Genomic DNA, 21,423 nt, shown 5'->3' with positions numbered 1-21,423 from the left:
ATGCCGGGAGTTTGTGCTGAACTATTTTCAGTGCTATAAGAAGTTGGATTTTTCTTTTACCCAGCAGTTGCAGACTGGTATTTGGTTTGCTAATACGTGTTTCTAGGATGTACAGTGTTGTAACAGTGCTTGTTTTTAATCTGAATGGCTTCAAATGGAGCAAGTACTCCAAAGATAGCACTGGTCTTCAAAAGCCTAGAGTTGGGTACTCCTGTTACCTGTTCCTTCCTAGCTAACATGAGTTTCCTTAGGGAGGTTTTGCTCTCATTTTTCCATCCCTGTCTTGTGGCTCCCTCCTCCCTCAGTCTTATCCTGCTGCTTTTCTAAACATCAAGGTTGTTTGTGCACAGGGGTGGTTTTATAGCATCTCACTTCAGGATCTGAAAGAAATAAAATCTAACAAGACCTCTCCTACTCTCTCCTAGCCCCAAAGCATGTACGACGGGGCAAACAAACCAGGAGGACACTCAGCTGCCAGAATGTCCTTTCTCTTGTGTCTTTGACTCCTTATTAGAAAGACTCGTTTTTGGTTACAAGGTTGGTGAATTTTCCCCCTTCATACAACCACATCAAATCCCATTTTCAAATGAAGAAATGAGGCCTGCAGGCATGGATGTTTGGAAACAATGCCTGGTGGGAATGGCACTGTCCTCCTAACCCTCCTCAGGGAGGGCCTGCCCGTCCTGACTGCCACTCTGGGGGGTTGTTTTGCTGTTAGTTCTCACACTGCCAAGCAATGGCCAGACTTGGGGGGGATTTGTCATCATTTTCTTTCTGCTGGGTCTGAGTTACTGAATCTCAGGACAGTCACTGCAGGGCCAGGGAGGTGCCGTTGCTTCATGCACTTGGCACCCTGCCCCAGTCTTCCTGGCACCTGACCCATGGTTACTCCCATTTCTGGCTTTGCTGCTCCCACTCAGCACTAACAGCTTCTAATAACCTCAGCAGGCTACGTGACCAAACAGGAACAAGTGGCTTCCACTGCTGGATTTCAAGCTCATGTTGAGCAGGGATAACTACTAATGAGAGGAGGTGGCCAAGGGGGTGGCCTGTGCTCAGCACCAGGCCTAGTTTTAACCATACCATGGCCAGCCGGGCTAACTCGGTTCACGATTTTGCATTTAGCCTCTGTGCTCCTGCTTTTGGGGGGAGCATGTTTTAAGACAGTGGTTCTCAACCTTCCTAATGCTGCGGCCCTTTAATACAGTTCCTGTAGGTTGTGACCTGCAGGTTGAGAATCGCTGTGCTAAGAGAAGCAGGATAATGTACCTGGCAGGAGGCCAGGAGGAAGGTAGGAGGTTGAGCACCTGCTGGTACATAGACTCTGGAAAGTCTGAGCAGACCACATGGGTTGTGGCTTTGGGCACCCAGTCCCCAACTTTCTGTTTTTCTCTCACCTTCCAAAAGGAGAAACTGGGGACTCAGGAGTGTGGCCTGATGAGAAGGCATTTCCATCCCTGGAGCTTCCTGGCTGCTCTGCACAGCAGGTGGGAGGACCCAGAATTGTAACCCACCTCTCCCCTTCAAGACAGACAGGCCACGGACTCAAAGTTTTAGGATTCTGGGGCTTGTGGCTGACACCACACATGGGTAGAAAGTGAAAAAACAGTCTCCCGGAGTTTCCTCCCTCAGATGGCTGACAATATATTGCTTTGTGTGGAGGGGTGTAGCACTGAGGAAGTCCGAGTCCCACGGGGGCCTGCTGGTGTCCCTTTGGTGCTGTGACCATGGACGTTACAGGAAACAGGGCCAGGTGCCTTTCTTTTTTTTTTAATCTCAGCAATTTTATTTTATTCAGAATCTTGACTGAACAGGATTTCCACTTAGCTAAAAAATACCAAGATTTCGGGGCGGCGCCTGTGGCTCAGTCGGTAAGGCGCCGGCCCCATATACTGAGGGTGGCGGGTTCAAGCCCGGCCCCGGCCAAACTGCAACCAAAACATAGCCGGGCGTTGTGGTGGGCGCCTGTAGTCCCAGCTACTCGGGAGGCTGAGGCAAGAGAATCGCTTAAGCCCAGGAGTTGGAGGTTGCTGTGAGCTGTGTGAGGCCATGGCACTCTACCGAGGGCCATAAAGTGGAACTCTGTCTCTAAAAAAAAAACCAAGATTTCTTTGCAAGTTTCTATTATTCAGAGTCACATATATAAGCATTATATCTTGTTAACAGACACAACTAAAAACATATGGATTTAAAAAATATTTATGATTTGAAAAAGATTAGAAAGAAATACATAAAAACCTCTAAGTGGTGATTATCTCTCCAGGTTATTAACATCAAAAGAATACTTTTCTCTTTTTAATTTTCTTTACAATAACTGTGAAGGCTATAATAATTGGATAAAATATAATAAGCTCGAAAGATATGTGGGGCTTAAAAATATTTTTGAATTCTACTTTACTTTCTTTTCTCTTGTTATTAACTTATTTTTATAAGTAACTGACTTTTAGTAAATTTGAAGCCATCACTACTTTCTAATTTTAGAACATTTCCATCACCCCGCAAAGAGACATTACACCCATTTGGGCTCACTCCCTGAACCCCTTCTCAGCCTCTGCAACTCATTAACTTTCCTTCTCTACAGACTTGTTATGCACATTTCATATACATGGAATCACACAATAGGTTGTCTTTTTAGGTCTGGATTCTTTCACTTAGCAGAATGTTTCGGAGGCTTGTACTTTTCTGTGGCATGTATTAATTATTATTTTTTCTTTTTTTTTGTAGAGACAGAGTTTCACTTTATGGCCCTGGGTAGAGTGCCATGGCATCACACAGCTCACAGCAACCTCCAACTCCTGGGCTTGAGCAATTCTCTTGCCTCAGCCTCCCAAGCAGCTGGGACTACAGGCGCCTACCACAACGCCTGGCTATTTTTTTTTTTTTCTTTTGTTGCAGTTCGGCCGGGGCTGGGTTTGAACCTGCCACCCTTGGTATATGGGGCCGGGGCCTTACCGACTGAGCCACAGGTGCTGCCCTAATTATTTATTCCTATATGTATGGACAATGTTTTGTTTACCTGTCCACTAGGTGATGGACATTTGGTTTATTTCTACTTTTTGTCAGTTATGCAAAATGCTTCTATGTTCATCTGCATACCAAGGTCCAGATTCATGCACTACAGTCTCTCCATACTAAGATAAGATGCATCTCCCAAGAGAATCTCTCTTTTTTTTTGAGACAGTCTCTATTTTGCCTTCGGTAGAGTGCCCTGGTGTCACAGCTCATAGCAACCTCAAACTCTTGGGTGTAAGTGATTCTCTTGCCTCAGCCTCCTGAGAAGCTGGGACTACAGGTGCCCATCACAATGCCCGGCTATTTGTTGTTCAGCAGACCTGGGCTGGGCTCAAACCCGCCAGCCTTGGTGCATGTGGCCAGCACCCTACTCACTGAGCTACGGAGGCTGAGCCATCAAGAGAATCTCTTTAGAAAAATAGGATCCCTGGTATTGCCCATGTTGGATGGGCTGGTTTCATGTACCCAGAATGTTTGGATTGCAACAAGAACTTTCAGAAGTTAGCTTTGAGAAGTCCTGGAAATTAATAGATTTTTTTTTTTTATTGTTGGGGATTCATTGAGGGTACAATAAGCCAGGTTACACTGATTGCATTTTTTAGGTAAAGTCCCTCTTGCAATCGTGTCTTGCCCCCAGAAGGTGTGGCACACACCCTTTAGTAGATTTTTTTAGTCATAGGTAACAAGTCTTCCCAGAGCTGGTCCTGAGGGACACAGCCCATGTCTCGTCTCTGGAATCCTGAGTAAATGTGGTTTTGTATGGGGAAGATCGTGCAAAGGGAGTTTGCCTGTGTGAAGAATAAACTATAGGAAGAGAAAAGGAGAATGGGAAAAATAGGAGGCCCAGTTCTGAGCCTCGTGGGGTCTGAGCTTCAAGATATTTTTCAATCTTGGGATATAATCAGTGCTCAGTAGATATGTGAGTTAATTTAGGTTGATTTGAAAAAAATCAAAGATGCACTGGTCTTCTCATGAATATAATCATATATGTTTCTATTTCTATAGGTTAACTTCTATTGTGAGAGTAGCGACTGTGTCTAATTGAAGTCCTTCCTTATCTAACCCAGGGCAGAGAAAAGTGTGTGGTAGGGCAGGGTTGGTGGAATCTGGATGCAGAATGGGAGAGTCCAGGCCAGGGACAGGGAGAGCTGGTGTCTCAAGGAAGCTTGAGGCCCAAATTCTGGGCAGATGATCAGGAGGATGGACCAATTTAAGAGGATTCAAGTTCAGCTGGTGTCTCAAGGAAGCTTGAGGCCCAAATTCTGGGCAGATGATCAGGAGGATGGACCAATTTAAGAGGATTCAAGTTCAGCTGGTGTCTCAAGGAAGCTTGAGGCCCAAATTCTGGGCAGATGATCAGGAGGATGGACCAATTTAAGAGAATCCAAGTTTAGCTGTGGACAGTTGAGTAGGCACTGACCATGGCAGTGAAGCTTTGAGGCTTGTTTGTGGGGACAGGATGCATGACATCTGCTCCCCAGTTCCCTCTAGGATTATACCGAACATCTGTTGAAACTTAAATAAGCAACTATGGGCAAATAAATGCCAGATTATTGAAACGGGGCTCTCAATTTACCTTCACCTTGCCTTTAAAGCTGGGAGTAAGCCCGGCTTCTCTAGAAGGTTGGTTATCCTTTGTTTGTTTTGTTTATCTTTTATTCTTTATTTATTTGGCTTTTCAGCACTGGTATTTTACAAATCATTTTTAGCATGTGCCCCATAAGCCAAAAATCTCATTGTTTTTTAATACCTAAGCATTTTTATTCCTTTGTTAATAGAGAGCTTGCCAATTTCATTTTAGAAAGTTATACACTGAAAAAATTTAATAGTGAACAACAACAGCAGCAACAAAAACCTGGTAGAAAATAAGTTTGCAAAGGATAATGCAAGGTTCACGTGTGTAATACTTGGTGTAGAACTAAATAAATTATCTACGTAATTTGGACTTAAAAAATTCTTTTAGAAGAGACATATTCTAAAACTGAACTTTCTTTTATAAAAGTCAACTTTATGGCTTCTTGGGTCTATTTTACTGATTTATACAAAAGAAGAAAACGGGAGGAATTGATTTGGAGGCCATGTTTATACACAATGACTTCATTTTTATTAATTCAGTCAATAATCACTTATTGGGACTCTGCCCTCTGCTTGGCTGGAAATGCACTGGAATCAATGGCACAGGTGTCTGCTCTTGAAACGCTCAGGGTATGGCTGAAACGGTATGTAAACAGATGCAGGATGGCGTGACAAGTGCAGGAAGAGCAGTGATAACAAAATGCTTGGAATAATTAACTGCCTGGAGACTGCCTGGAAAAGAGATGGCATTTGAATGTGCTGAAAGTGGGAAGATTTTGTAGAGAGGGCTATGGTTGTTCTAGGGGGAGGAGGTGGTGTGGCCACCTTGTGAGAAGTTTAAAGAATTAAGCAGGAGAATGGCTTTGGTGAAAAGCAGTGGGTGAGGAGGCAGCGGGAGGAGTGGAGCTGGGGGAGGAGAGGGCTAGGGAAGACCAGCTTGGAGGCCGGTTCCACACTGAGCACCACATGGAGGGCCTGAGGAAGGCGGGCAGGGAGGACTGGTTTGGGTGTGGGGACTCAGGGACTATTCGGGCACTGGGTAGCGGTGGGCTGGCAGTGCCATTATTAGCTGGGGACTGGGGAATTCAGAAGAGGGCCACCTGAGAAATGCTGGGGCAGGGTGAACTGAGCTGGCAGAGAGGGCTTTGCTGATAGCACTTTAATGCCAGTTTCAGTTTATTTCCCACAACAATGAATGAAAATTTTATGTTTCAGGGAGCTGATTTGTCTGGTCAGTGTGCCTGCCCATTGAGCCAGAGGCAAGCTCTGGGAACTGATGGTGACATCCTTTTCTGGCGAAGTTTCTGATTTTGCCCCCTACTCTTTGTGGTGGATGCTGTGGCCTGTCCCTTCCCTAGAGGAATGCTCGGATCACCACCAGGGTGATCATTAGAGTATTTCATAGTCTGCCTCAGACACTGATGATTTTGTAACCATCAGTTTAGAAAATCAGTCTGTAACTCAGTTCCAGTCAGTTGATTTAAACATTTCTCAGGTGCTTACAAGGTGCTGGGATTTTTGCATTTATGATTTCCGGTCCTAACAACAACCCAGCTGGCAGGTGGTATTATCCTCCTCTGCAGGTGGGGAAACTGAGGCTGAGAGACTGTGAGTCTTGGGCTTACAGTCACTTGTACAGCAGAGTCAGGGAGTTGGGCTCATTACGAGGTGTGGTGGGCACGTGCCCCTCATCCCAGGACTGCTAGGATGGCTCCATTTCCAGCCTCTCTGTTACCAGATCTCAAGAGATGTTTTATTGGGCCATTTCATCAGTGACAAAACTGTAGCTTATATTTTTGACATGATTGATATTTTGCTGGTACTTGAAATAATGAGAAATGATGGCTGGGTCTTCAATTTATTTTTCTTCCTCAATTAATAGAACAGCTGAGATAAGGGGTGTTAAACTGGCTTAATTGGGTTGCCATCATAACTAATGGCTTGATTTAATCCAAACTAGCATCTTTTAAGTAGAATCCATCTAAATATGATCTCAGTACATCCCCCATGCAGTCTAGCAGGGGTGTCTGACCTTTTTATTTCTGCAGCATGCTGTAAGAATAACAGTTGTCTTGGGACACACATTAAACACACAAACATTGACAGAAGCTGATTAGCAAAAATGAAAAAAGGTCCATGTATACTTTTCATGATGTCTGACACCACAGACAAGCAAAAAAAGTCCTCACCAAATGAGCATTGTGATTTTTTGCAGGTTGGACACCCCTGGTCTAGAGCTTCGTTGATCTATGAATGGAGAAGGGCCTCAGACTGAGGGATGGTTCTGAGGCTCAGTTCAGAGCTCCTCCGATCCTGTTTGGGGGCTGTAAATTCCGTGGTTCAGTTATCATTTCACTATGGGGCTGAATAACATTTTTTTTTCTTTTAATCAATCTAAATGTGCTTTGAATAATATTTCAATTTTGAATCATCTGGCATTATCAGAACATCTATCATATGGGGGGCTGAGAGAGAAGGCAGGCTGGGACATGATGTATCTTGGCCTATGAAAAATCATTCTCTTAGTCTATTCCATTTTAATTTTACAGCAGTTGAGCTTGCTTTTATAACTGTGTGTCTTTTTAGTAACCCATGTCATATTTTTCACCAACAGATTCAGATACGTTTTATACACGTTACTAAGTCAGGAAAACATGCTGTTGAGTTTCGAGGTAATTTGGCTTGTTTTTAAGCTATCACTCCCCCATTCTTTTTTTTTTTAACCTTAAAAAAATCCCTTTCCCGCCCTTTCCTTAGTCCCCAAAGAATCCCCTATTCTTTTAAATGAAAATAGTTGGGGAGCACCACACTTATGAGAATTCTATAAAGACTTACTATAGACTCTAGAGATGGTACGAGCTTCCTTGTTCAAACGATTTCATATGTACTGAGCCTGACAGAGAACTAACATGAATAATTTTTTTCCTCCTGTCTTTAAATTCTCTGCAGAGCAGGAGAGGACATTTGGGTTGACTGGAGTAAAATATTTGTCTTTGTTGTTTGGAGTCACCAGTTAAATCTTTTCTGGGAGCAGAAGAGCTCCATTCGCCAACAATCACAGAACAATGAACCTGCCTGATTCAATTTCCAAACAGAAAGGAGAGTGACACATTTTCATCACTCTGGTTAACAAAGCCTTTCTGGCATTTTCTTAGTTATTGTGTTAAGACAATTATATTCTACACTTACTGTCAAACTGTTTATAAAACCAATGTATGGTGCCCCATGATCGCTTTAATGTACACAGCTATGATTTAATATTAATAAAAAAAATAAAAGAAAGGAGAGTGACAGACAGGAGAGTGAGAAGGAGGCAGGCCCAGCAACCTGACAGAATTCTGAGCACTACGGGGGAGCCAGGAAGGACAGCCAGCTGCACCTTTCTGGCCCACGACTGTCCCCAGTAGGATTCAAGAACCCTTATGAGAAATCACTCGTGACAGTTTTCAGCCCACATAAGACAATGAGACTAACATTTGACCTGTCTAGTGATTGCTTGAGAAGGAGCGGGAATCACACTGGGTTCAGCCAATGCTAATTGTCCCTGTTTGTGGCACTGTTAGCATATCTCAAAGGGATCCATGTCATTGCATTCCCGAATGTTCTCTTTACATCTTGGATTTTTTTTTTCTTTAACAGTTATTGTGATTATTTTTTCTTTCTTAAGATAGGCAACGATTCTGGTTTTGTTAGTTTCATGCCTTGAGTAAAAGCATTCCTGCACTCTGAAAGCACTCTCTTAACCTTTGCAGAAAATCCGGACTGTACGTAGTACAAGGCAAATGTGATATTCCTCATTAAGGATAGAATGCTTGCCAACATTAAAGGTCACACCTTATTCCTCTATAAGATTAAAGGCTTTACTTATTAAATCATTTAGCTGCATGGCCAGTTCCACTTTCTGGACACAAAAGCATTTCAGGTACACTGAAACAATGTTGTTAGGTCATTTATAGCTCATTAGAATGGATAACAATTTAAGAAAAGCCCCTCGAGGATTCTGTTGGTTACTAAAGTATCTTTTCCTTCCCAAATCTTCTATAACCTTAGTGTTATCAGTAATATTACGAGTATGATTCTAGAATTTATCTAGACTAGCTTTGGGGCTCCAAGCAAGTGAGTCTAAAGGCCTCTCCATTTCTGTGGACCCCAGTGCAGGTTTCTGCCCTGTTATATCACTCCCTTCTAATCTTATAGTTTCTAGCTTTGAACAATGCTCTTTTGGCTCGGCGCCTGTGGCTCAAGCGGCTAAGGTGCCAGCCACATACACATGAGTTGGCGGGTTCAAATCCAGCCCTGGCCCACCAAACAACAATGATGGCTGCAACCAAAAAATAGCTGGGTGTTGTGGCGGGCGCCTGTAGTCCCAGCTACTTGGGAGGCAGAGACAGGAGAATTGCTTGAGCCCAGGAGTTGGAGGTTGCTGTGAGCTGTGATGCTACTGCACTCTACCCAGGGTGACAGCTTGAGGCTCTGTCTCAAAACAAAACAAAACAAAAATGCTCTTTTGGTACTTTTGTATAATTGTTCTGAACTGAATGAGTAGAGCTGTGTGTAGCAAGTTCTGATGCTGTTACTTCTGCCCGTTGCAAAGCATTATAGGGATTGTAGAGTGCGCGCCTGGCTTTGCTCCCTCTGCAGGACTCAGATCACACACTTTTCCAGGCAGAACTGGCCCATTAGCAGACCAGGATTGTCCTTCCTTGCAATAATAGGATGGCGAGAGTCTGGCTGTGTGAACGGTTTTAGCTCTCTCTCAGGCTAGCTGGGTGCTCTCTCTGGAGCCCTGCTTGTTTTGATAATTCCAGTATTACCAGATCAAGAAATCTATCTGCAAGGTCATGTGACAGCTAGGATTAGTTTCCGCTGAGTTTGATCTTTATATAAATGGAATTATTTGGTATGTGATCTTTTGTTGCAGCCTTTTTTGGGGGGTGGCGGGGGGCAGAGTCTTATTCTATCACCCTGGGTAGCAGGCAGTGGAATCATTATAGCTCACTGCAACCTCAAACTCCTAGGCTCAAGTGATCCCACAGCTTCAGCCTCCTGTGTATCTGGGTCTATAACCATGTGCCACCATGCCTGGCTTTTTTTTAATTTTTTGTAGAGACAGGTCTTACTATTGTCCAGGTGGGTCTTGAACTCCTGACCTGAAGTGATATTCTTGCCTCAGCCTCTCAAAGTGCTAGGATTACATGCACAAGCCAGCGTCCTAGGCCCAGCCTTTCACTTTCTTTTTTTTTTTTTCAACTTTTTTTTTTTAATTGTTAAATCATAGCTGTGTACATTAGTACAATCCCCTGTACCCATTCTAAGATGCACATAGATTTGGCCCCACCCATTACCCTCCCTCCACCAAAACCTCCCCCCTCCCTCCCCCTTCCTTGGCCCTTTCCCCATAGTCTTGTGCTATAGTTGGGTTGTAGCCTTCATGTGAAAGCTATAATTTAGCTTCATAGTAGGGCTGAGTACATTGGATACTTTTTCTTCTATTCCTGAGATACTCTGCTAAGAAGAATATGTTCCAGCTCCATCCATGTAAACATGAAAGAGGTAAAGTCTCCATCTTTCTTTACGGCTGCATAGTATTCCATGGTATACATGTACCACAATTTGCTAGTCCATTCATGGGTCGATGGGCACTTGGGCTTCTTCCATGACTTAGCAATTATGATTTGGGCTGCAATAAACATTCTGGTACAGATGTCTTTGTTATATTGTGACTTTTGGTCTTCTGGGTATAAACCTAGTAAAGGAATTATAGGATTGAATGGCAGGTCTATTTTTAGGTCTCTAAGTATTCTCCAAACGTCCTTCCAGAAGGAACGTATTAGTGTGCATTCCCACCAGCAGTGTAGAAGTGTGCCCTTTCCTCCACATCCACGCCAACATTTCTGGTTTTGGGATTTTGTTATGTGGGCTACTCTTACTGGGGTTAGGTGATATCTCAGAGTAGTTTTGATTTTCATTTCTCCCTTTTCACTTTTTTTTTTTCGTAGAGACAGAGTCTCACTGTACCGCCCTCGGGTAGAGTGCCGTGGCATCACACGGCTCACAGCAACCTGTATCTCTTGGGCTTACGTGATTCTCTTGCCTCAGCCTCCCGAGCAGCTGGGACTACAGGCGCCCACCACGACGCCTGGCTATTTTTTTGTTGCAGTTTGGCCGGGGCTGGGTTTGAACCTGCCACCCTTGGCATATGGGGCCCACGCCCTACTCCCTGAGCCACAGGCGCCGCCCCCCTTTTCACTTTCTTAATGGTGTCATTTGACTAACTGAAGCTCTTAATTTTAATATAATCTATCATTTGTTTTTCTTTTGTGTTTAGTATTTTTATGACTTGTTTCAAAAAAATCTTTGCTTATACCAAGGATATATATGTTCTTATATTTTTTCTCTAAAATACGTATTATTTTATCTTCCATATTTTGGTCTATAATATATTTAGAATTGATTATTGTATACGGCTTAAGAGAGGGATCTGGATATATTTTTTTGCATGTTTATTCAATTAAACTGGCATTATTTATTAAAAAAAAACAACAACACATAATTTCTCGTCTGCACTCCTGCGTTGTGTTGTCCTGGTTATAATCTGTAACTGTGTATAGAGACTGATTTCTTTCTTTTTTCTTTTTCTTTTGTGACAATCAAGGAAAATGGATTCCTTTCTAAACTTTCTATTTGATTTCATTTGTCAGTTTTTCCCTATCTTTGTGCAAATACCACTTGTTTAATTATTATAGTTTTTCTTTTTTTTTTTTTTAGAGACAGAGTTTCGCTATGTTGCCCTCGGTAGAGTGCCCTGGCATCGCAGCTCACAGGAACCTCCAGCTCTTGGGCTTAGGTGATTCTCTTGCCTCAGCCTCCTGAGTAGTTGGGACTACAGGTGCCCACCACAACGCCCAGCTATTTTTTGTTGTTGTTGTTGCAGTTTGGCCGGGGCCAGGTTAGAATGTGCCACCCTCAGTATATGGGGCTGGCGCCCTACTCACTGAGCCATAGGTGCTCCCAATTACTATAGTTTTTTAAGAGGTCAGGATATATGTGTGTGGTAGTATAAGTATTATAACTTTTTCTTCAAGGTGATTACCTTGGCAATTTTTAGCTCTTTGTATTTCCATCTGAATTTTATAATCTGCATATCAATTTTTCTCTGCTTCTCAAAATGAAAAATTTGAATTTTGCATGGTGTTGCATTGACTCCCTTAGATCAATTGGGAGAAAAATGTCATTTCAATAGTGTTGTCTTCCAATCCATGAACATGGCATACCTCTCTATTTATGTAGGCTTTAATAAAGTCTCTTACACAGTCACTTGTAGTTTTTTTTCTTTAATTTGGATCTGTTTAGCTTTGTAGAATCTATTAACAAAAACCACATAAACCTAGTATTAATGAGTTCAAGCACCAGCAGAAAGAAAGGAGGAAGACATGATCCAGAAATGGTCTTCCAACCATTACTTTCAATGTTTTTCTCCACAGAATTATCAGCAGAATTTGATAAGCACATTATGCAGTAACTCATTATTTGTCTCCCCAACTAGAATGTGAGCCTCACAAGTGCAGAGGCTTTGCTCTGTTCAAACTGCTATGTCCCCAGTACTTAGATCTATGTTTGGTACATAGTAGGTGCTCAGTAAATATTTCCTCAATGACAGAATTAGTGCATTTCTATTATGAAGCTATTGACCACGCAGGGCACAATAAAAATCAAGGCCATGAGCATGTTTTTCTTAAAACAAAACTTGAAAAACAATGGAGACTATAGTTTTATTCTCCATATACCAGAACACAAAGCATATTTTTAGGAGGGAGATGCATATCCACACATATAAGTGTGCAAGTAACAGGACAAAGTAGTAAAGTGGAAAAAAATAGTGGGTGTTTCTTGCTCTGCCAATTTTTAGTTCCAAGAATTTTGTCAGGTCACCTGAATTCTTGGCCCTCAGCTTCCAAGCCTATAAAATAAGGGAACTAGATGACGGACATTTCCATTCCAGCTCTAATATTATCTTTCTATCAGACACAGACACACACACACACACACACACACGCACACACACACAAACACATAGGAAGATATGTAAACAGGACAGGTGTGGTAGCTCACACCTGTAATCCCAGCAACTCTGGGAGGCTGAGGGAGGTGGATTGCCTGAGCTCATAAGGTTCAAGATCAGCCTGAGCAAGAGGGAGACCCAATCTCTAAAAATAGCCAGGCGTAGTGGCAGGTGTCTGTAGTCCCAGCTACTTGGGAGGCTGAGATAAGAGAATCGCTTGAACCCAAGAGTTTGAGGTTGCTGTGAGCTATGGTGCCATGGTACTCTACTGAGGGTGACAAAGTGAGATTCTGTCTCAAAAAAAAATGTAAGCAAATGGAAGAAGGAAGAAATAAGTATGCAAAGGAACGAAATAAAAGGAAGGTGGAGGGGCTGGAGGGAAGGGAAGGTGCAAGCACATAAAAGTTTGAGGAAGATACACATATTCCACTTTCCCACAACCAACTGGGGATGAAGAGGGTGGTGATACGACAGACCATCATATACAGACAGTTGGAGAGAGCCAGATAAAAGAGAGAGGAGACAACCTTCCTTCCCACAGGTTTTAAGGTGATCACTAGTAAAATGCCTTTCATTTAGGCTCTGGGATGACGGTAAATCAACACAGGTCTTGGAAAACCCAAGATGCTGAGAAGTAGTCCAAGTCAGAAGGCAGTGATAATCAGGCTCCATAACCAATTTCTGAATAGATCAAGATTTCACTTACATGCTATAAGTGAGTGTTACTTACACCTGTCTAGATCCCTGGGGGCCAACTGCCCCCATATTAATTGGACTGGGACCTTGGATTCCACCAGGTATAGGTCCTCTAGGGACAGGTACTGGGCCCCTGGTATCCCTCCTCTGACTTCCATACCTTAGACTTCCATTGCTCGGGCTTCCATTCCTCGGGCCTTCTTCGCATGGGCATCCAGTGCTCTGGCATCTAATCCTCTTGTCTCCGTGGCTCAGGCCTCCATCCCTTGTGTATACATTCCTCGGGGATCTCTTTCGCCTCTGCCATCCAAGGGTGGACCCCTCTAATCTAGCACAGGTCCTCTTGGCTCTGCCTTTAGAGGTCTGGGCTCAGCTAATGGACCTCCCCTCATCTCATGAAGAGGTGGTCCATGGTTCTCATGGCCAGGAACATGGTGCCTGGGTGGACCCTGATGAGGCAGTCCCAGGTAACCTCTAGGATCTACCTCTCCAGTGACAGAAAGTTAAGTGCCTCCCTGTGGGTCATTTGGAGAGTCTCCTAACAGACCTCAATGAGTTGGGATGTTGGCAGGCAAGGATCCCCACTATATAGCCGCTCTGGGGTCTTGCATTGGTACTTGTCCCCGTTCCAGGGACACTGGTCCATTTCCTGGCATTCCAACCTGGGTCTGCATTCCTTCTCCAGGAGCTAAGGAATCAGGGCCAGGTCCTGTGATAGCAGCTGGTATTTTCCGTGGAGCTAGAACTCCACCTTGCTTAGAAGTTTGCATCAGAGGAGGTATGCCATTGACTTGTATTCCAGCCAAAGACTGGGCCCGAGGGGCCTAAGGATTCTGCTGGTTCATTGACACACTGGATCCTGAGCCAGGCCCAGCACCATGGACTGGCTGAGAGTTGCCTGTAGTCAGTGTTTGGATATTTGTCTGGTGATGCAGAATTTTTCAGTGCAATCTCTGGATCCACAATTCTCATCACGACTGTGCTTGCAGCAAAGCATAAACCAATTAAGGGTTCTGAAGTGACATGTTCCATGCTTCCTGGGGGCTATCCTGGACACAGAGCTTCATTTTTTTCATCAGATCAAACATCTGCTCTGGTGGAGGACTAGCATCTGCTTTGGGAATAGACTCAGGGGCATCCCCAGGACTGATGGTCTCTCCATTAGGTGACTCAATGACAGGGGCCCCGGGGCCAAGGCTCTTTATCTCTTCTGTGTTCTTTTTGTTGTCCACGGGAAGGCCTCTCCCACTGAATTCGCTCCCATTCAGGTTCCTCATGGCACTAAGGGCTGTCTCTTGGTCTTGGTATTCACAGAAGTCATAACTCTTTGGCTTTCCTGTCTCCCTATCATATACCAATCTGAAACTAACAACAGGTCCAACCTCAGAAAAGATGTCCTTCAGCTGCTCTTCGGTAGCTTCATAAGGAATGTTCTCCACTCTCACTGAACACAGGATGTGGAGAAGGATCCCCCACTGGGTCTTTAACAGTCAAACCCGACAGAGGTCTCTCTCAGCGGCTTCCCGTGCGCCAAAGCACACTTCCATATAGGAGTCACTTGTAGTTTTTACTGTAGAAGACTTAGACATCTTTCTTTAAATTTATACAACTCTGTTTGATGTTTTTGATGTTATTGCAAAGGTGTTTTTTTTTTTTTTTCAAATTTTATTTTCCAATTATTTCTTGCTAGGATATAGAAAATATTAACTTTGTATAATGATCTTATATATGATGACTTTTACTAAATTCATGACTAGTTTCTATGAAAATTCTTTTGGATTATTTTAGGTACATGGGTGTATATTATTTGTGAATAAAGAGTTTTATTTCTTTTAATTCCCGAGCCTACTATTTCTTTTTTTGGTCTTCTTGCTCTGGTTACGACAGATCGTAGGAAAAAAAATTTGTTATTTTACCATTGAGCAAGCAAGCTGTTTCCTGTGGCAGCAGCTCCTTTTCTGATATTTTTATCAAATTAAGAAAGCTTATTGTTTGGCTAAAAGTATTTTTTTTTTTTAAATCACAAATCAATGTGGAAGTTTTTCAAATGCAGTTGTTGAGATAATATCATTTTTATAGGGCTCATTAATATTTTGTTAGCTATTTTAAAAATTTATGCTCATGAATGAGATTGGTCTGTAATTTTAACTTCTTATAAGATTTTGGACAAAACCCGATCTCATAAAAAGAGTTGTTAAGTGTTCCTTCTATTTCTGAGAGAGTTTGTGCAAGACTGGTGTTTTTCTTTCTTAAATATTTAGAAACATGTAATGAAGCCATCTGGGCCTGTAGTTTTCTCTGTAGAAAGGCTTTCACAACAGACTTTTAAAAATAAACATTGGGCTATTCATGATTTTTTGTTTCTTTTTATGTTACTTTTGACAAATTGTAATTTTGGAGAAACTTATCCATTACATACATATTGTCAATTGATTGCCTACAGTTGTTTATAATACCCTTTTATAGATGTCCACAGTCATTTTCTCTTTTTATTCCTTTATAGTGGCAATTTGAGGTTTTGTCTTTTTTTGTCTCTTTATCAGTCTTGATATTAAATCTTTATTAAATCTTTTCAATAGGCAAGCTTTTGGATTTGTTGATTTTTATCTTGTATGTTTGTTTCCCATTTTTCTAGAATTTTCCTCTGAACACTGGTATATTGTATTCCCTAAGTTTTGATATTTCGTAATTTCATTATACTTTCCCCAATATTTTCTATTTAACATTCTTTTTGACTATGGATTACTTAAAAGCATATTGTTCTATGTTTGGGCAGTTGAGGTGTTTCTAGTTATATTTTCTTATTCAATTTTAGCTTAATTCCATTGTGATTGGAAGACATACTCTGAATAATTGTAGTTTTAAAAAAAATTGTCAGGCTTTTTTATACGGCCCTGCATGTGAACACATTTGGTACAAATTTTCCTTGTGAACTTGAAAAGAATGAATCTAGTTGTTGAGTTCAGTGCTGTATGTATGATAGCTGGTTGAGTTTGTTAATTGTGTGATTCAAATCTCTATACATGACATGAGATTTTCCTACGGATCATGTCATGTAATTCAAATTTCTATACGCGATAGTTGGTTGCGTTTGTTAATTGTGTGGCTCAAATCTGCATCTGTATTCTTTTTTTCTTTTTTTTCTTCTTTTTAAAGTTTAGCAGGCCCAGGCCGGGTTTGAACCTGCCACCCCCAGTGCATAGGGCCGGTAATCTAAACACTGAGCTATGGGTACCCAGCCATGTGGCTGTACTTCTCGTTGTTTTTTCTCTTGGCTAATGTGAGAGATGGGTCAACTTTTCCCAGAATGACCGTGGATTTGCCTGTTGCTCTTTTTGTTTTCCTCTGTTCTGCATATTTTCAACTTTTGCTGCTGGGTGTAGATTTAGGATTGTGATGGCCTCCTCTTTGCTTCCTTTATCAGTATGAAATGGCCCCTTATCTCCCATCATGTTTCTTGCCACGCAGCAGTGATTTTCAACTGGTGGGGTGCAGCACACTGATGTGCCATGAGAGGATCTTAGGTGTGCTGTGAAAATTTTTGAAGATTATTAATTAAATTGTTTTTGAAATAAATTCAAAGCATAGTAAGCATATTCTTTCTTTTTTACTTTTTTTTTTTTATCAATGTAATTTAAGTATGCCATGGAAGTTTAACTATAGGTGCAAGTGTGCTGTGAGATAAAAATGGTTGGAAAACGCTGCCTTCAAGTATACTGTTATATTGTTTTCGGGAGGGATATTATTATCCAGCTGCATTTTTCTATCTTTTACTTTCATCCTTTCTTTCTCCTCTTATTTAAAGTTTGTCTATTTCATGCAGCATCAAATAAAAGTTTGATGATTTTACTTGGAATATTTAATCTTCCTACATTTTGCATTTAATTATGGTATAATTAGGTTTATATTTATTGTATTGCTTTGTTTTTCTATTTGGTCCACCTTTTCATGCTCTTTTCCCTTCCTTTCTTGTCTTCTTCTGAATTAATCAAACTCTTTTTCCCTTCTATTAATTTGTTAGTTTACATTCTTTTACTCTTTTAGTGGTTACCCAAGGTTACAGTGTAGACATGTGGGCTTATTACAATCTCTTAAGAAGTATTATTTTAACCATATCACCAATGCAGTCGACCCTGTTTTGACTATTATGTATTTCTTGCTTCCCACCTTTGTTATTGTTGTCATATGTTTTAGTTTTATAAATATTTTTAACTCATGTAATTACAATTATTATATTACCCAGGTATTTACCTTCTATTTTTTATGTATGCTTCTTCCATTTTCAGGTCTCTCTGGGATCATTTCCCTTTGCCTGAAACATTCTCTTTAGTAAAAGATATGAACCTACTTGCAGCACAACTGTTCACTTTTTGTTCATCCAAAAAGTCTTTAATTATCCTTCATCTTGAAAGAAAAACTTGAAGCCTGTAGAATTCTAGGTTGGCAGGTGTCTTTAAAGTGCTCAGATAAATGTTTTCCCGCTGACTTCTAGATCCATCATCTCTATTTATAGATCAACCATGCGTCACATTGTTGCTCCTTTCAGGTGATCATCTCTTCTATTCTCAGGCTGTGTTAACATTTTTTCTTTGGTTTTGGTTTTTATCAGTTTGATTATGATGCCTGAGGTAGGACTTTTCTTCACATTTATCCTGATTGTGGCTTGGTGAACTTTTTGAACTTGTGGGTAAATGTCTTTCATCAATTTTAGAAAATCCCTAGCTATTATGTTTTTAAATATTTTTTTTCTGCTCATTATCTCTCTCCTATCCTTCTGTGACTCCAATATCATGCCTACTCCACTAGTTTCTTCTCTGATTTCTTTCCGTACTTTCTTCTCTTTGTGCTTCTGCTGGAGTATTTTCCATAGAGGCACAGTCTGGGTCAAAAATCCTGTGTTGGGTGGCGCCTGTGGCTCAATGAGTAGGGCGCCGGCCCCATATGCCGAGGGTGGCGGGTTCAAACCCAGCCCTGGCCAAACTGCAACAAAAAATAGCCAGGTGTTGTGGTGGGCGCGTGTAGTCCCAGCTGCTTGGGAGGCTGAGGCAAGAGAATCGCGTAAGCCCGAGAGTTAGAGGTTGCTGCTGTGAGCCGTGTGACGCCACGGCTCTCTACCCAAGGGCGGTACAGTGAGACTCTGTCTCTACAAAAAAAAAAAAAAAAATCCTGTGTTCTGCTGTGAAATCTACCTATTGAGTTCGTAATATCAGATAGTATATATTTCACTTCTAAAATATCCCTTGATTCGGGCTGCGCCTGTGTCTCAAGGAGTAGGGTGCCGGTCCCATATGCTGGAGTGGTGGGTTCAAACCTAGCCCTGGCCAAAAAAAAAAAAAATCCCTTGATTCTTTCTTGTATATTTGAAATCTCTGGTGTAATTCTCTCTGCTTTAATCTGTCTCTTATTCTATTTCCTCGAACACAGTAATCATGGTTGTTTTAAAGTCTTTGTGTGCTAATTCAGAGCAATGGATCCTCTGCAGGCTAATTTTTCTCTTGACCACTTACATATTCCTGTTCCTTTCCAGGTCTAGTGATGTCATGGCCCTCTAGGCTTCTGACTGAGAGCCTAGAGTAAGTAGCTCAGTCCTGAGGGCTCTAGGAGACCCAGCTCTGCCCTTCAGTGGTTCCCATCCCAGCTCTCCAGCCATCCTTTATCCCACCTTCCAACTCCTTGTGCCCCCAAATCTGACAACTATCTTAAACAAGAAGTGGACTGGGTGGGAGGAGAGCCTCCTTCCTCAGGTAGGTCCCTTTCCCTGTAGGACCCCAGGAGATTTCATTCTGCCCCACTCTGTCCATGTGGTTAAAGGCATGTAAGAGTCCAGTTTTTTGTGCCAGCTCCCTCAAATCTAATGGGCATTCCTGGTTTCTTTCCCTCCTTCCTCATCTGACTCTCCCAGAATCAGAAGATGCCCCCAGAAGGAGAAAAAGAAAAACTGGCTCTGGATACTCTTTCTGGAATGCTTCTTTCCTCTTTGGTATTTAGTTCATCCAGACTTCCCTGCTATTGCCATCCTCTGATGCCTTTATAAATGCAGATTTTGGGGGGTATCATCTGACCTTTGTAATTTATCTGGATTTCTCTAGTTTTATAGCAGAATGTATAGGTTTATACATCCTACCTAGAAGTTTCTGCAGCCATATATTTTATTGACATATTTTTGTATAAATTCCTGAGTGACTCCTTGTTCTGGGCATTTCACTTTATTTTGCCTTAGCTTCCTAGAGTTATATGACAAAAATCCTTATTGTTTCATTCCATCAAACAAATTGAATTTCTATAAAATTAATAAAAACAAATGCTCACTTCAGATAAAGTTGAGATATCACTTAGTGCTATTAACTTTGATCTACTAGATTGTGTTTTTTTTTTTTTTTCCTGGTTAAACATAATACCTAGAGAGATAAGTGTTCAGTGAGTGACAAAAAGGAGCTTTTAAACAAAAGTTGCTCTGATCTATGAGGTCTTTTTAACATTGTGTTCTTTTTTGCTCTAAGTCTTTGGGGCCTTGTTCAAGATTATTATTCCTAATGATGGTTTTGTATATTAATGCCAACTGGTTTCTATTTGCCATTACATCTTTAGGGACATTTCAGTCCTTTGGAAACATCTGTGATAACAGATTTTAAATTTCTTTGTCTGATATTGGTATGAACAGGATTACACAAGAAGAAGCTCTCAAGCTGTCTTTTTCTTGGGTCATGGGAGGGACCAGTGTTGGCGTCACCCTCTCGTGTCTGGAACCCTCATTGGGGTGGGATTCACATTACATGTGGCTTTTGATGCAGAGTCTAGAGGGTACCACCCTCCACTGTCATTTCTTTTAAGTAGGAATTATCTTCCTCGTTTTATAGAAAGTGACCACTGAGCCTCAGAGTCTGTAGGAAGCTCCTGTAGTCACACTGCCAGAGCTCATGTGGGCGTTTGCTGAATGTGGAGAAAACATGCATGAGACCGCGTTCCCTCAGGCGAAACATGTGCTTGTCAGGTCTCACTGACTCTTGACAACATTGTAAGTTATTTCCTCACAATCTGGTAGCTTCTAGGTGGCATGGTAGAACTTAAAACATGTTACTGCGTCCAGGTAGAAATTTTAAAGAATATTAAAGGTGCAAGAAAGCGAAGACAGGAAAAATCATCTTAATGATATGACTTTGAGAAATTCACAAAATTCTGTGTCTCTTTCCTAATGTGTAAATCATGATCTTGTTCTCCTTAATATGTGTGGGCAAGACGTATACACAGAAGTGTCATTTGATTGATTACTGGCTACCTGGAAAGAAGGCTCTCCTTTCTGTCAAAAAGTATACTGTATTTTTTTTTTTTTTGAGACAGAGTCTCACTTTGTTGCCCTCGGTAGAGTACCGTGGTGTCACAGCTCACAGCAACCTCAAACTCTTGGGCTTGAGCGATTCTCTTGCCTCAGCCTCCTAAGGAGCTGGGATGACAGGCACCCGCCACAACGCTCAGCTATTTTTGGTTGTAGTTGTTGTTTTTAGCAGGCCTGGGCTGGGTTCAAACCCACCAGCTCTGGTGTATGTAGCTGGAGCCCTAGCCTCTGAGCTACAGGTGCTGAGCCAAAAAAAAATTACACTGTATTTTTTTAATTAATAATTGCATACAATATTTCATAAGGCAATGGCAACTATACCATGCTATATTTCAACCTTCCTTTGTGGCATTCTTAGCTGAGATGTTTTTCTACAAGTATACATAGTTTTATGTAGTTCAAAACCCTGAAGTCTTTACTTAGCTGAGCTATAGTTGATATTTTTCATTTATACAGCATTTTAAACATCCCCTTGGCTTATTGCCATCCTCTGTTAATGTCCTTCTGGAAAGCTTTTCTGTTCTAATGCTCTCATCGCTTCTGCACTAGCAACTCCCTAAGCAAAATTTCCTCTCCCTATCCAGGGGTCGTCCAACCTTTTCTCTATGCATTGGAAGAATAAGTGTTGTCTTGGTCCACAGAAAAAATAATACTAATGAAAGCTGATTAGCAAAAGAAAAAAAAGGTCCATGCATGCTTTTTATGATATTCACAAAATAAGCAGAACATTTATAAGCAAAACAGT

The 21,423-nt window shown here is 41.7% G+C and overlaps 1 protein-coding gene and 1 pseudogene across 5 annotated transcripts in view; both read right to left on the bottom strand.

The window, feature by feature from the left end:
- The window catches only part of CDH13 (cadherin 13), a 1,454,811-nt gene that overhangs the window by 16,822 nt on the left and 1,416,566 nt on the right, over positions 1 to 21,423 (bottom strand). The window lies entirely within an intron of this gene.
- On the bottom strand, positions 13,376 to 15,825 carry LOC128569588 (cleavage stimulation factor subunit 2-like; annotated as a pseudogene).

Source organism: Nycticebus coucang, chromosome 2 (genome assembly GCF_027406575.1).
Source record: "Nycticebus coucang isolate mNycCou1 chromosome 2, mNycCou1.pri, whole genome shotgun sequence".
In the NCBI taxonomy this organism is placed as follows: Eukaryota; Metazoa; Chordata; class Mammalia; order Primates; family Lorisidae; genus Nycticebus; species Nycticebus coucang.
This window is presented reverse-complemented; position numbering and strand designations above follow the sequence as displayed.